This window comes from Hibiscus syriacus, unplaced genomic scaffold (assembly GCF_006381635.1).
Source record: "Hibiscus syriacus cultivar Baekdansim isolate YM2019G1 unplaced genomic scaffold, ASM638163v2 tig00112153_pilon, whole genome shotgun sequence".
Taxonomy (NCBI): domain Eukaryota; kingdom Viridiplantae; phylum Streptophyta; class Magnoliopsida; order Malvales; family Malvaceae; genus Hibiscus; species Hibiscus syriacus.
The window spans coordinates 378,458-392,890 of record NW_024063262.1 but is presented as its reverse complement, the minus strand read 5'-3'; the positions used below and the strand labels follow the sequence as shown (position 1 = coordinate 392,890).

The following is a 14,433-nucleotide window of genomic DNA, read 5'->3' as shown; positions in this document are numbered from 1 at the left end:
GACTCGAAAACTCTGAAATGGAGCTCGACTTAGAAACTCGCGAGCCTAAAATTTTCAAGCTCGACTCAAACTTAAAATCATGAATTGAAGATCATAGAAGCTCAAAAAGAAAACAAATCTTAAACTTAACTTAAATAAAGCCTCAAACTTGAACCTTAAATAAATAAAAATCTTATAGTACTGTAATTTTTAAAAAATTCAATACATAAGTGTTAATATTATTAATAATTTCTTTTTAAAAAAATAAAATCTTAATATATTATATTTTCGAGCTGCTCACGAGCTTTTTGAGTCTAAAATCAAGTAGCTCGTTTCAGCTTTTTAAGAACTTGAGTCAAGTCGAGTATCTATCGAGCTTTGACCGAGTTGGTCTTGAGTAGCTCACTATCTGTCTCGTCTCATTTACAGCCCTAACATTAACTTGATGACTGAGATATAATAAAATATGTTCCTAGAATCTCAAATTACTATACAAATCAAACGATTTTGGGATCATATTTTATTATATCCTAGTCAGCAGGTTAACATATAGCTCAGATGACTGTCAATTTTAACGAAAAATGACTAGTTTGAAATATCTTATTAGTCACCTCTAGTGACTATTTTGTAACTTTTAATAGTCTAAAGACTCAACTAAGTAATGTCCTATAATTGGTGGACTATTTTGTTACTTTTAATAGTCAGAAGAATCAACAAAATAATGCCCTATAATTGGGGGACCATTCATGTACTTTACCCTAAAAATAAGCCGAACATTACGGTTTGAAATATTTCCCCTCTAACATTTTAAAGCACGAAAGATTACTCAAATTATAGCCTTAAAATCCCATTAAACTAGAGCCATCCCTTTTGTAAATAATTGAACAATGCTTGCGCTTCAGGTTATCAATCGTCCAACCCCAAGTCACCCTACAACTGTGTGTTTACGTGCATGCTACCACCCATCAATCAAAACCCATATCATCTCAATCACAACCGTCCACATGTTCTAATTCCACCTCCCATGAAAAATATAACACCTCCTGTTTTCAGATTGCATGATTTAGCCATTTACGTGCCCCCAATAAAACGCCCAATTTTTTTCTTCTGCTTTTCTTCTTCTGGTCTTTGAAAACGACCGATGCCGTCGCCTTTGGCTGATATATTATTTTACACAAAAGGAGGTAAATCTAAAGCCCCATCATGTCTCGTATCGTCGCTTAAAACATATCTTCGGGTAATAATAATAATCATAATAATCCCTCCCAGTTTCCTCCTCCACTCTCTTCGGAGTTTGTCGCCATCGATTTTTCAACCGTCACCGGAGATTCACATAAAGAAGACGCCGGCGGTAAGTCTCCTGTCCATGAAGACCTCGTCGACATCACAGGGCCACGGCCGGTTCCATTCGTTCTTTCCTTTAACAACCTTACGTATAGAGTAAAAGTACCTCGCAAGATGGCGTTGCCTGGCTTCTCCAAGAGATATTGCTTAATGAAATATCCGGCGTGGCTCGAGACAGCCAGATAATGGCCGTGCTCGGCGCGAGTGGCTCGGGTAAATCGACGCTGATCGATGCTTTAGCCAATAGGATAGCTAAAGAGAGTTTGAAAGGGGAAGTCACTTTGAATGGCGAAGCTTTGGAATCACGGATGTTGAAAGTGATTTCAACTTACGTTATGCAAGATGATATGCTTTACCCTATGCTCACCGTCGAGGAAACCTTAATGTTCGCTGCGGAGTTTCGACTTCCTCAGACATTGCCGAAATCCAAGAAGAAAATTCAAGTTGAACCTTTGATCGATCATTAGGCCTAAGAAACGCCGCCAAAACAATCATCGGTGACGAAGGTCATCGAGGTGTTTCCGGTCGAAAGCGTCGCCGTGTATTGATCGGCATTGATATAATTCATGACCCCATCATCCTTTTATTGGACGAGCCGACATCGGGGCTCGACTCCACCAGTGCCTTCATGGTGATCAAGGTTCTACAGAGGATAGCTAAAAGTGGGAGCATTGATGTAATGTCAGTTCATCAACCAAGTATTCGAATTCTTGGGTTGCTTGACCGAATGATGTTCCTGTCTCGTGGCCAAACTGTTTAGAATGATTCACCAATGAATCTGCCATTGTATTTCTCCGAGTTAGGGCATCCGATACCCGAGGGCGAGGACAAAACCGAGTTTGCTCTCGACTTAATCCGAGAACTCGAAGTATCTCCACAAGGAACAAAAAGTTTGGTCGAGTTCAACAAGTCATTGCAAATCATGAAAACCACAACACAACTCGAGCTGGACCGACTCGGTCTAACCCTAAAAGAAGCAATTAGCGCAAGTATTGGTAGAGGTAAACTTGTTCTGGGGTGCTTCAAATGATGTCACTTCATCTTCAATAGTTCCAGGATTTGCAAATCCAGTTTGGAAAGAAATACTTGTATTATCAAGTCGATCCATCCTGAATCCAAGACGAATGCCGGAGCTATTCGCGGTTCGACTCGGAGCAGTTCTAGTGACTGGTTTCATTCTCGCGACGGTATATTGGCAGCTCGATAATTCGTCGAGAGGGGTACAAGAAAGAATAGGGTTTTTCACATTCGCCATGTCGACCACGTTCTACATGTAGACACTAATTTTTCATTATATTATTTTAATTATTATTATTATTAAATAAAATATATTATTATATATATATATTATTATCATTAAATAAAATAATAATAATAATAATAAAAATATTACAAACCCATTTACAAAGCCCAAACAATAACCCTAAACCCAACTAGGGTTTTCCATCTCATCCCCAGCCGCCAGACGATCTCCACCGTTGGATCTGGCAAGATCCAACGGTCCAAAGTTTTACAACAAGACGCCCTAGGGTTATGATACCCTAGGGACCACGCGGCCGCCGCTGTCGCCACCACCAACGACACCCTCGCCAGAAGCCTCCAGAAGGCCAGCTGCTCCCCACATGTCACGGCTATAGGGTGAGTCACCACATAGCTCGGTGACTCACCGAACTTCTCCCTCTAGACCGGTCCGAGCATGGCTCGGTGGTGGCTATAAAAGCCACCGGATCTTGCAAAACAAAAAAGAAGGGAGAACAGAAAACAGAAAAGAAGAAAAACAGAAAAAAAAAGAAAGAAAGGAAAGCTTACCGAGGAAGCCACCGGTGATCGAAGACGCTATGGGCCGACCAAACTATTCGAAATACCCGAAGGTATTTCTTCAGATCTACTCCAATCGGGAGTTTTTTAGGGGAAACTAACGCCTGATTCGGCCTAATAGGGTTTAGGAGGTTATTTGGGGTATTTAGGAAAAATTCGGCCACCGCGTGTGGTGGCCGGCGGTGGTCGCCGACGCCGGAGTGCGACTGCCGGCCGGGTCATTCTCTCAGCTTTAGAGAGAAGCCAGAGAGAATTTAAACTCTCTCATTTAAGAGAGAGAAGAGAGAAATGAGAAATGAGATGATGGCCCTTCGGGCCAGCCAGCATAGGGTATTTATACCCTCTCTTAAACGGCGTCGTTTAAGGGAGGACCTGTGTGTAATTTGGTAAAGGTTAAACCCTTTCCGCAGCCATCCTAACTTGTAATCTTTACATTTTAGTCACTAATCAAATTTATAATCCTTTTAATTTGGTCTCTAAATTTTATTTATTTATATTTTAGCCATTAACCGTATTAATAATATATTTAAGATAAATATCATATTTAGTCCTTTAATTTTAATAAATAATATTTTAATCCCGAGTATATATTTTTAATTTATTATGATATTCGAATTTTATATAGTTTTAAATTAGTCACCAAATTAATAATGCGTAAAATAGCATGTTTAGCCATTGCAATATTAAATAATTAATTACGAATTAGAATATTTAATTTCAATATGTTATAATTTAGTCACTAATTTTAATACTTTTATGTAATTACAAGTTTATTACTTTTTATATTTAGTCTTAATTTTATTTTAATTATTGTTTAAATATATTTTAATTTTATATAATATTTTAATTAGTATTATTATTTTATTTTTAATATATATTATTTGATTAATTTTATAAATTAATAATGTTTATTTGTTTTTAATATCGAAGAAAAAGACAGTCTTGATATAACTGGATGTCCTATTCTGGTATTTTAAATAATTGAATATTATAATTTAATTTTTTCTTAAATTATTTTACTTTTAAATTTTTACATTTTTAGTTATTTATTTTTCAATGTCAAAGAAAAGAACTGTCTTAAGGTACCTAGAAGTTCTTTTCTGATATTTCTAAATAAGTAAATATCTTATTTATATATTAAATTATCTGAAATAAAAGGATTATGAATTAAATATATTTTTTAATCTTTAATTTCCAATAATAGAGACAATTTATAATTAAAAAGTACCAATTTTGGGCGTTGTAGGGGTGCTAATCCTTCCCTAAACGTAACCGACCACGAATCCTTTTTATTAATAAAAAAAAATGAATTTTTGGTTAAACGCAGATCAGTTTATCTTTTAACTGATGTTTTCTTAAAAACTCTTTTAAAAGATGATTTTTAGGTATTCGACCTACCTGACCCAAAAGGCCGATGGCGACTCCCAAATTATTTTAAAAATCATTTATTCACATTACTTTTCCCATGAAGTTAATATTTCGTGCCCGGACGAAAACCGGTTACGACAGCTTGGCGACTCCGCTGGGGACTAGTCAAACTTTAAAATCAATTATAAATTGTCTCTATTAATTAGAAATTAAAAATTCATTTATTTAATTTTTAATTCTTTTCTTTTAAATTTTTATTATTTATTATTTTTATATTAATATTGTTTTTTTTATTCAGGTATTAATTATTTTATTTATTTATTAGAGGTTTGGATATTTCTCCTCACACACAACACTTGCATCGCATAACATAAAGCTCTATAATTGAGTTTGTCCCTTTTAAGTGGGAGTGAAAGCGACGTCTTCGTGAGAATTTATTCTCCGTGTCAGACCTAGCAAGTAACTTTCGGGGTTCATATGCTCTATGTCTTCGTGAGAATTTATTCTCCGTGTCAGGTATAGAGAAATGTGTCCCCTCAAATTGAACTCAATCCGTTTAAGTCTGTAATGGACTAGGATTGAGGGTTGACAGCTCAAGGGGATATCAACAAGGACAATTCGAGTACCTTTACTCCTAGAACTGAAACTCTGCATATTATAAACCCTAGAAATTCTTCTGATCTAAGACAATACTGAACCTCTGTTCATAGGTATACACAAAGGAGAAATAAACTTTAGATTTTAATTTATTTTATTTCCTTTTCTTTTTCCTGAATAAATGCATGCGAACTAGAAATCATGCAGTTAGGTTAATTTTTCCAAACAAAGCATGGAATAAGAAAGCATGAGGTTAGGATTTATTATATACCATGATAAATAAATTTTTTCTTTCAATTAGTTGGCATTAACCATTTTATTTTTTTCTTATTTTCCCATGTATGTTATTTTTGCTCTAATTTGTTTAAATTATTTTGTTTGCACTGCATGATCATGACCAAAAGGTGTTAACTGAAAAGATTGTTCATCAAATTAGAAAAAATCATAAATGGACAAAAAGTTTTATGATCGAACAAAATATGACGCAGCCAAGAAAAGACATCCTGAGGGAACTCTAAAGATAGAGAAGAGCTATGCACCCAAAGATTATATGCCCATTGAAGAGCAAAAGGAGATACGAGAAATAAGAGAGCAGATGTCCAAAATGATGGATAGAATATCTGTTTTGGCCAAAGGAAAAGAGATTCCAGCACAGAAAGAGAGAGAACTCAATGAACCTAACTTTGCAGTTTCAGATACGCAAGGGATTTCGATTCTTAACCAATTTGAGAAATTACAGACAGTCATCATTCGTATTCACAAATCGTATGGAGATACCAAAGAAATGGTGACCACTGTAAAAGCTCTCAGAGATGAGAAGAAATCATGTGATCAGAAATCATCAAAGTTTGGTCTACTCCCAATGACTAAAACTCAGGTTCAATCCAAGACAAAAGGTGGCTCTCATCTTGATACTATCCCCATATCATATAAAGAGTTATATGAGAAGCTATTTGAAGCACAAGAAGTGGATCCATATTATATAAAACCGTTCCAACCTCCGTATCCAAATTGGTATGACATCAACGTTCATTGTGAATATCATGCCGGAGCTCAAGGACATACCATCGAGAATTGTCTTGCCTTCAAACGCCGAGTCCAAAGTCTTTTGGATCATAGAACCTTACAATTTATGGTAAATGATCGACCTAGTTTGGTAACTAAGGGTCCTGATAGATTAATACCAAAAGTCTTCAAAGGTAAGAATATCAGTAGGGGCGCCCAGAGAGAAGAAGATTTGCTAAGGTTTGAAGCTCAAATACGTCATTTGAAGATTGAAAACGATAAATTGAGCACCAAAATGGAAACCATACATGAAGACTTCCAGAAGGTCAGTCAAGCTTTTCAAAATGCTGGTATAGGAAACACCCCAGAAGAGTGGATATCAGGGGTCACTAAACTGAAAAAGAGTTGCAGCATACATGAAGATCTTCTCCAAAAACTTTTTGAACACAAATGTTCTCTCGCAAAGGAAAATGATCAACTCCGATAATTAACATAGGAGATGAAAGAACCCCAGAATGTCATGAAAGAAGCTGCATTCCAGACAAGCAATATGGCCCATAAGCTGATAATCTAACTTGGTTTTAAAGAAGAAAATGGGAAAGTTATTCCCTATATGTAAAGTTTTGTTGAAGTTAGGATTAAAAGTTGTCCCCTACATGTAAAAGTTTTGTTTGATGTACTGAAGCTTTTGTGTTCAATGAAATCTGTTCTAAGATGATCACTCTTAAGTAACACCTTTTCATACATGCATTTACACTTTGTATCTGTGCATTTTCATTTTGTATTTTTATATCTTTGAATTGCACATTTTGCATTCTTATTTTTCCATTTATGCATTTTTCATATTTTTATTTAATTACTGTCATGTACTTTAATTATAAAAACATATAAATAATTCATGAAAGGTTTCTGTAACAGTAAAAACCAAGATCATTCATTTATTTTACTGTACCATCATCATGAAAACAATGGAGCAATCTTATGAAGGACTACAAGACCATTGGCCAGAACCATTGACAGGGTTACCTCAGGATACAAGGAAAGAAGTTTCAGATTCAGTACCAGATGGATCATATCAAATTATCCAGGGAATGGAATCTGATAAAGAAGATACAACTGCTATAGAGAAATCGTGCTATCAGATTGAAGAGTCGAGAAAGATAACATACCCTGGGGCATCCCACTCAAACCCAAAGAATAGCCTCATTAATTATTCACAATATGAGGAGAAAGTCAAGAGGACAGAGAAAGCAATCATAAACATGAAAGATGTTAGTGCCTACCACAAAGAATTAGAAGCAAGAGAGCTTAGCTTAGTTCCAGATTTGATTATTCCCCATGAATTCAAAATGCCTGATTTTGAGAAATATGATGGCACCAGTTGTCCCTTAATCCATTTGAGAATGTTTTGCAGAAAAATGGGAGGATATTTAAATTCTGATGACCTGTTAATTCACTCTTTCCATGATAGTCTTGTTGGCCCAACAGTAGTCTGGTACAATCAGTTGGCCCAAGAACAGATCAAGAGATGGGTAGATCTAGCTGATGCATTTTTGAGACAATATCGGTATATTAAAGGTTTAGCTCCAACACGTATGGATCTTCGAAGAGTAAAGAAGAAAACCAATGAAAGATTTCAAGAATATGCCCTAAGATGGAGAGGAATGGCAGCACAAGTTCAACCTCCCATAATAGAAGAAGAGATATCACGTATGTTTCGTGATTCCCTTCCCGCTCCTTTCCGCGAGTTGATGCAGGCAAATCCGACAAAGGAATTCGAGAATCTTGTGACAACTGGAGATTTAATTGAGAATGTAATCAATGAAGAAAACTCAAAAGTCATATCCAAGAGCCCGATGGATCAAAAAGCAAAAGCTAATCATGTGAATGAATGTTGCATCCAGAGTCCTCGTAATTACAAAAGAAAAAGAGCAAGTAACTGTTCGGATCGACCAAAGAAAGTCATACGATCAAGAAAAACTTTGGAAGTGTTCCAAACTTCCATTTCAGACTTGTATCCTCATTTGGTTAAAGGTCAATACATCACACCAAGACCAACTAAAATGACATCAAACCCTTCTGCTCATAGTTATGATCAAAATAGTGTTTGTAATTTCCACTTGGGGGTAAAAGGGCATTCTACAGGCAATTGTAGGCCATTGTTAAAAGAAATTGAGATGCGTGTTGACAAAGGGGTTTTGACACAAGAAATGATCAAGAAATGGGGGGGCAAATGAAGAAAAGAACCCTGATCCTATTACATACCATTATAGGAGTAATGAGGCATAATAAATAAATAAGTGGAAGTGTTATCTACCACTGTAGTACTTTTCTATTTTCAGCATCTTGTTTGAACTTGTTTTTTGTTCCTTTCTCCGCTTTTTGTGCAATAAATAAATGTGTGTTGCTTATTAAATTTATGAGCAAGGAATCAAATTTTAATCTTGAGATTATTGAGTATCAAGTAGATTAAATGTTCTTTTAATTTTTCAATAGTTATAGATCTATTGGCAAGTGGTAAAATTATATCTTTAATATCCCATCCAATGCCAATTACTCAAACCAAATCCTGACACTACAAAGATTCTGAAGTAATGTCTCCACCTGTTTTTGAGACACCAACTCTAGGTGTTTACCTTCTCGGGTAGAGTCGATTGATTGATGATATTACCTTCCACCATATACATGATTTCAAAAGTCACACATTTGTCTTTTCGAACACCAAACCATCATAAACCAAAAGACCTCAAAATAACCAAACTTTCAACTATTCGTAAATCTTACTGCAAGAAGAGACGAGATGAGGCATCATGGACCAACTCATTGATGATAATTTCAAGTGATTAGGGCATACTCAAAGAAGAAGGGGAAAGTGATTGATTGAAATAAATATATCATGCATTAATTATATTTTTTCATGTAAATAAAGTTAATCTTGAATATTCATCCCCAGTGGATACCTCTTTTTACAAAGGTTTCTGTGTATGAGATGATGAACGGCATTGTTTCATTTATCCCTTAATATATATATATATCCTTTGTTGTCCCCATTTGAGCCTGAATAATTTTTCTTCTAATTCAACCCTAACCAAGGATCATCCTCTACATTGGGGGGCAAGGTAAAGGATATTGGCTCACAGAATAAATATTGTCAATATAGTTTTATTACGAAGACAAGTTTCCATGAAGTCATGAAAGTTTTGAACTATAAAGTATGTCCAATACAGAGTGCTTGAAGATCCATCCAATCAAGAATAATAGAAAACCTCCAAAATGCAAAAGGAAAAGGAGGTGCTCAAAGCAATTGAAGTATTATACTCATCCAGCAAAGAAGGAGGAAAAAAAAGGAAAAAAAAAAGGAAAAAAATTTAAATCAAGATGGGTGAGCCTCAAGTTACAAGGTTGATCAGGTATAAACAAGAAAAGCAAGAAATGTTGAAGATATGAGAAAATGGAAATGAATCCAAAATTTAGCAGTCTAGAGGGATCCAGATGATGGAAAAATCCCAACAAAGCAGATCCAAGTTAAGCAAGGCAAGATTGATGGCATCAGAATGAATTGATCCTTGGTTTGATTATCCTTAAACACTTATTTGGACCTTTTTTATCCATTTCTTTCATAACCATAAACCATGGTCTACGTTACGTACCTGAAAAGTCCATTCTAATCATACATAGATTTCTAAGTAAAAGATGATATCTTTAGAATTCATTCCGCCTTCCAAGATTGATTTTTATTTGCAAAAATTGTTTTTTTTAAATCTTTAATGTATGTTATGAAAAATGATAAAAAGGGGGGGGGTTCAAGATGTAAATTTTTAAATAACATCTTGAAACCAAAGGGGGATTCGAGTTGAAAACCTACAAAACGCGGCTCGAATAATGAATGGTGCAAAAATGACATAAGAGACGATCTTAAGCTCTTAATAAAGCACCGCACATCTCAAAGACGTTCCTGAGAGTAGGGAAACAAGAAGCATCTCTACAAGATGGGCATAACAACCATTTATTCAAGTTAGTGTAAGACAAAACGACATACTGAACCAACTTGAAAGAACCTACTTTACCAAAATCCACCCACACCTCAAATCAGTCAATAATTTTGACACTTGCCATAGGACTATGATTTTTGAATGATTTAAAAGTGTAGTTGATTTATTTGATATTTATTAAACTCATTGTTTATGATCTGATTCTATTGTGAACCTAAGAAGGGCAATACTTTGTAAAAGTCATTCATTCTTCAATAAACAAAGGAGGAAAAAACATTTTCAAACCTGGTAGTCTCAAATGAGAAAGGTCATTGAAGCAATTGTTGTTTATTCTACCTCTGTTGTAGAAAAAAGAATAAACAAGGCCAGAGGAATGAAGTACTTCACATTTTTGAAGGCAAATGGTCCAAGAAGCTAGAAAGTCTGGGGAATTGAACTTGTGACACCCCCTATCACATTATTAGTAGCTCATCAAGAAAGATTATCGTTTATCTCATGCTGAGGGCAATAAGCATCACCAGACAGATTATTTTCCCCAACCATCAATTCGTGTTCTCTAGAAGATTACATCATGAAGCCATGAACAAGTCACTACCTGCAATCTGGTTATACCGTGATGCTGGCTCAAGTCTTGATACATTATTGCTACTTCTTCTATGCTGATCATTTTCTTTGTCAAGATGATATTCATTATGTCCTTCAGAAGATTGCTGAATTTGAATTTGAGGACTTATGGTACAGAATAAGACATTGGAACAGAATCTACCCTTATAGGCCTTTTATATAGGGTAACATTGGTTACAGGATTCCAAAAGTTGAAGATGACAAATTTTACTATCAACTAAACCGTTCCATAATTCGAAAAGAGTGGGACATATTGAAGCAGCAGAAGAGACAGTTTGTTGTAGCAATCATTGCAAGTAAATGCACCAACAAAAATCTTCAAGCCCATCACAATGATGTTTATTTCTTCCAGTAAGGTTGTTACGCTGGATGCCACTTACAACAAGGTCGAATTCGACAAAACTACTCATCAATTGCTCCAACCGATCATCATTCAGTTCTTGCACATTTGTTTTCAAAGATATACTAAGACAATAGAAGGCGATCTTTACAGCACTGATTCCAGCAAAAAGAAACAAGACATTGATATCACTGGGAAACATGTCTCTATACAGATCCTTGTATATGGTTTTTAAGGAAACCTAGAAGCATTTCCACCTCATCAGGTTCAAGTGGAGCAACTTTATTCCTTCCAACCCATACCAGATTCCATTTTCAACACTCATCAAGAACATACTTCTGGACACTCGAAGGAAGGCCATCATTTCTTTGTCAATGGAAAAGCATCATATATGGCATATGGAGGAAGCAGAATAAGAGAAAATCTGTTCTCAATTGGCAGAATTATGAATATAGCCCTTTTCAGTGTAGTAGCATGAAAATGCTTCGAATCTATAAATTCTGGCTCTACATCGAAAAAGTACTGTGATATTCCAGTCCAAACATTAACTGGAGCAAGTGCCACGTGCTCATAGTAGAAATAAGAAGACTCAATAGCATCTTCTGGAAGTGTTCTTTAAGTTATCTGATCTGGTTTGGTATGAACTCCAAAACCAATCATTGGATTTAAAAGATGAATTTGCTCATAGTAGAAATAAGGAGACCCAATAGCATCTTCTGGAAGTGTTCTTTGAGTTATCTGATCTGATTCGGTAAGAACCCCAGAACTGATCATTGGAATTGAAAGATGAACTGCATGATCATCTTCATTAAGAAGATTCTTTTCAAGCTTCCTTTGCTTCTTTCTTTTCCACAAATCATAGCCCAAGTTTCGCCTTTGCTTGTAATTGGGATTATTGCATAATGGCTTCCTATCTTCTACCATAAGAAGTGCGTCAGTAACCTTAGCCATTTGATCAGCACATATAAAATCTGTCAATTCTGCAATTGATGAATCTGAACCACATCTCTCCATGGTTATTGAAAGCTTCAGCCTCTGAGAATCCCATTTTTGTCAAGTATAACAGTTTACTCTCCTCATCAAAATCAGAATTCATGATTTCCTCGATATCAGAAGAACTATCAATATATATGAAATCATCCTGAAAGATCGCTTCATAATCATATGAGTTGTTATCAGATTCAACATGTTGCATGGGTGCGGATTTTTGATGAGCTTGTACCATTGAATATGTAGTTTTGCCATTGCATCAGATTATTGTTTGCATAAATTGGTTTCTCTCCCACAGAAAAGTATATTTCAGAGATGTTTTTCACTAAAAGATGATAAGCCACTGTGTCAGCCTGGAACGGATTACCAAGCTATTTTTACTTCACTGTCTGACTAGACCCCTCCAGATACAGAAAATGGTCACCTCATTTCAGACATTTATGTCAGAATGATTGAGTATTTCTTAAATTTGTGACAACATGAAGAGAATTCCAGTTACCTGATAACACTACTGTTTAGTGACACTAGAATGAGAGTATTCGAGACAAATAGATTTGGGGCACGAATAAATCTACAAGTACCTACAACAATTCATTGTCAAAATTGGACCTCGTGGGGATCATGACATTCCAGTCAAATAGAGATTGAGAGTGAATCAGATAAGTCTAAAGGGACATCTTGAGGGCCCATTTCAACCAGAAATAGAATATTGGGGCATTTTGAAGGCTCACAGCAATATGAATATTTGGGTATTCTTGGAGGCTCATCTCAACAAGAAGTAATATAGAGCACACTTTTAACATCTGTATCAGCAAATATTAGGGCATTTTAAAGCTCATTTCAAACAGATCCATGTGGGGTATTTTGAAGACTCAGATTAACAAGAAGCAAATATTGGGGCATGCTGAAGACCCTTTTCAAACAGAATCAGAAATGTTGAAATATTCTGAAAAATGCTGGGGCATGCTGAAAACCCATTTCAATCAGAATCAGAACTGTTGATGCATTTTGAACACTTGTATTAGCCAATGTTGGGGCATGCTGAAAGCCCACAATATCCTGTGTAAAGATCATTGACTTGAACCAATATTTCCAATGAGACAGAAAGATATGACGAATGAAAATGGTGAAACAGTGACAGTCAAGTTGATTATACATAATTGCTTCGTTCATCAGGCAATTACATTATGATCATGATGATTGAATAAATGTTTACTCAGCAAGTATGTTTTCAAATACTTAATCTGCTTAACCGTATGTCACATGACAGTGTGTTCTTTGATAAACTACATTACGGTTGCATGAATAAAGATGATCCCCAGGTAGACTACTTAATCCAGGGTTCAGTTCCTTAAGATCTCAGCATGGAATTTGGCCTTCTGTGTGTCGACGATAATTGAAAATATTTCTTTGAAATTCCTAGCAAATAGTTTCAACCATACTATTGAGATTATGAAGCTGTTTTTCACATCAGTTCTTGCTTCCTTGATGACACTGAAAAGGGAGACTCGACTCTCACTTATATTACTGTTATTCCCGTTATTATTTGGGATCATCATTGCTAGCCAAGATGAACTGAGTTTTCATCTATTTTGGTTTTATCATTTGTATTTCATCCCCAGCTGCAAAAATTCCACGGATATCTTTCTGTACATTGATCCTACAGTTGATGTGTTTCTACTTCCTACAAAGGTCATTATAGAAGAAAATGTGATCAGTATTACATTTGTCTTTGCCCGAGATGATATCAAGATCAGTTAATGTCTCCTATTCAATTCGACACCAGCATATCTTGTGAATTTGACCAACTTTTTGGTCGTACCAACATTACACTTGAATCCCCATTGAGTTTTGTTCTCAAGTGGTCTTGTGACGTTATTCAAAAGCTTTGAACATTAGGCAAAGAGCTTCAATGATTGAGAACATCTGAGCAGAAACCACAGTAAAAGATGAATGTGTTGTCAAATGTTTTACGAACATCTGAGCAGAAACCACAGAAAGGATGAATGCACTGTCAAATGTTTTACGAACCTGCTATTCTTATGCTGAACCAATGTTGCAATCATATGGTTTCCATTTATTGATCCTAGATGAAGTTTGTCTTCTTCAACCCCAAGATTAGAAGTGAGATATAATGAAGATTTCTTTCCAAAGAAAGTTGAAATTTTAAACAATAAATTAATGGGGTCAATTAAGGTTGAACTACAGGTTGATGTTAAGCATCTCGACATGATATTAGTCCAAGTTGCCTTATTCGAGATTGATTATATGTGGAGACATGAAAGGAATTGGAATAAATCTTCCTTGTGATGTTTCAAGAGTTAAATTAGAACAGACTCTACTCTCCTAATTAATCCCTGCTGAGTCAGGCATATT

General features: G+C 35.6%; 1 pseudogene; it reads left to right on the top strand.

The window, feature by feature from the left end:
* LOC120175005 overlaps nucleotides 1–14,433 on the top strand; it is a 46,583-nt pseudogene that overhangs the window by 27,814 nt on the left and 4,336 nt on the right.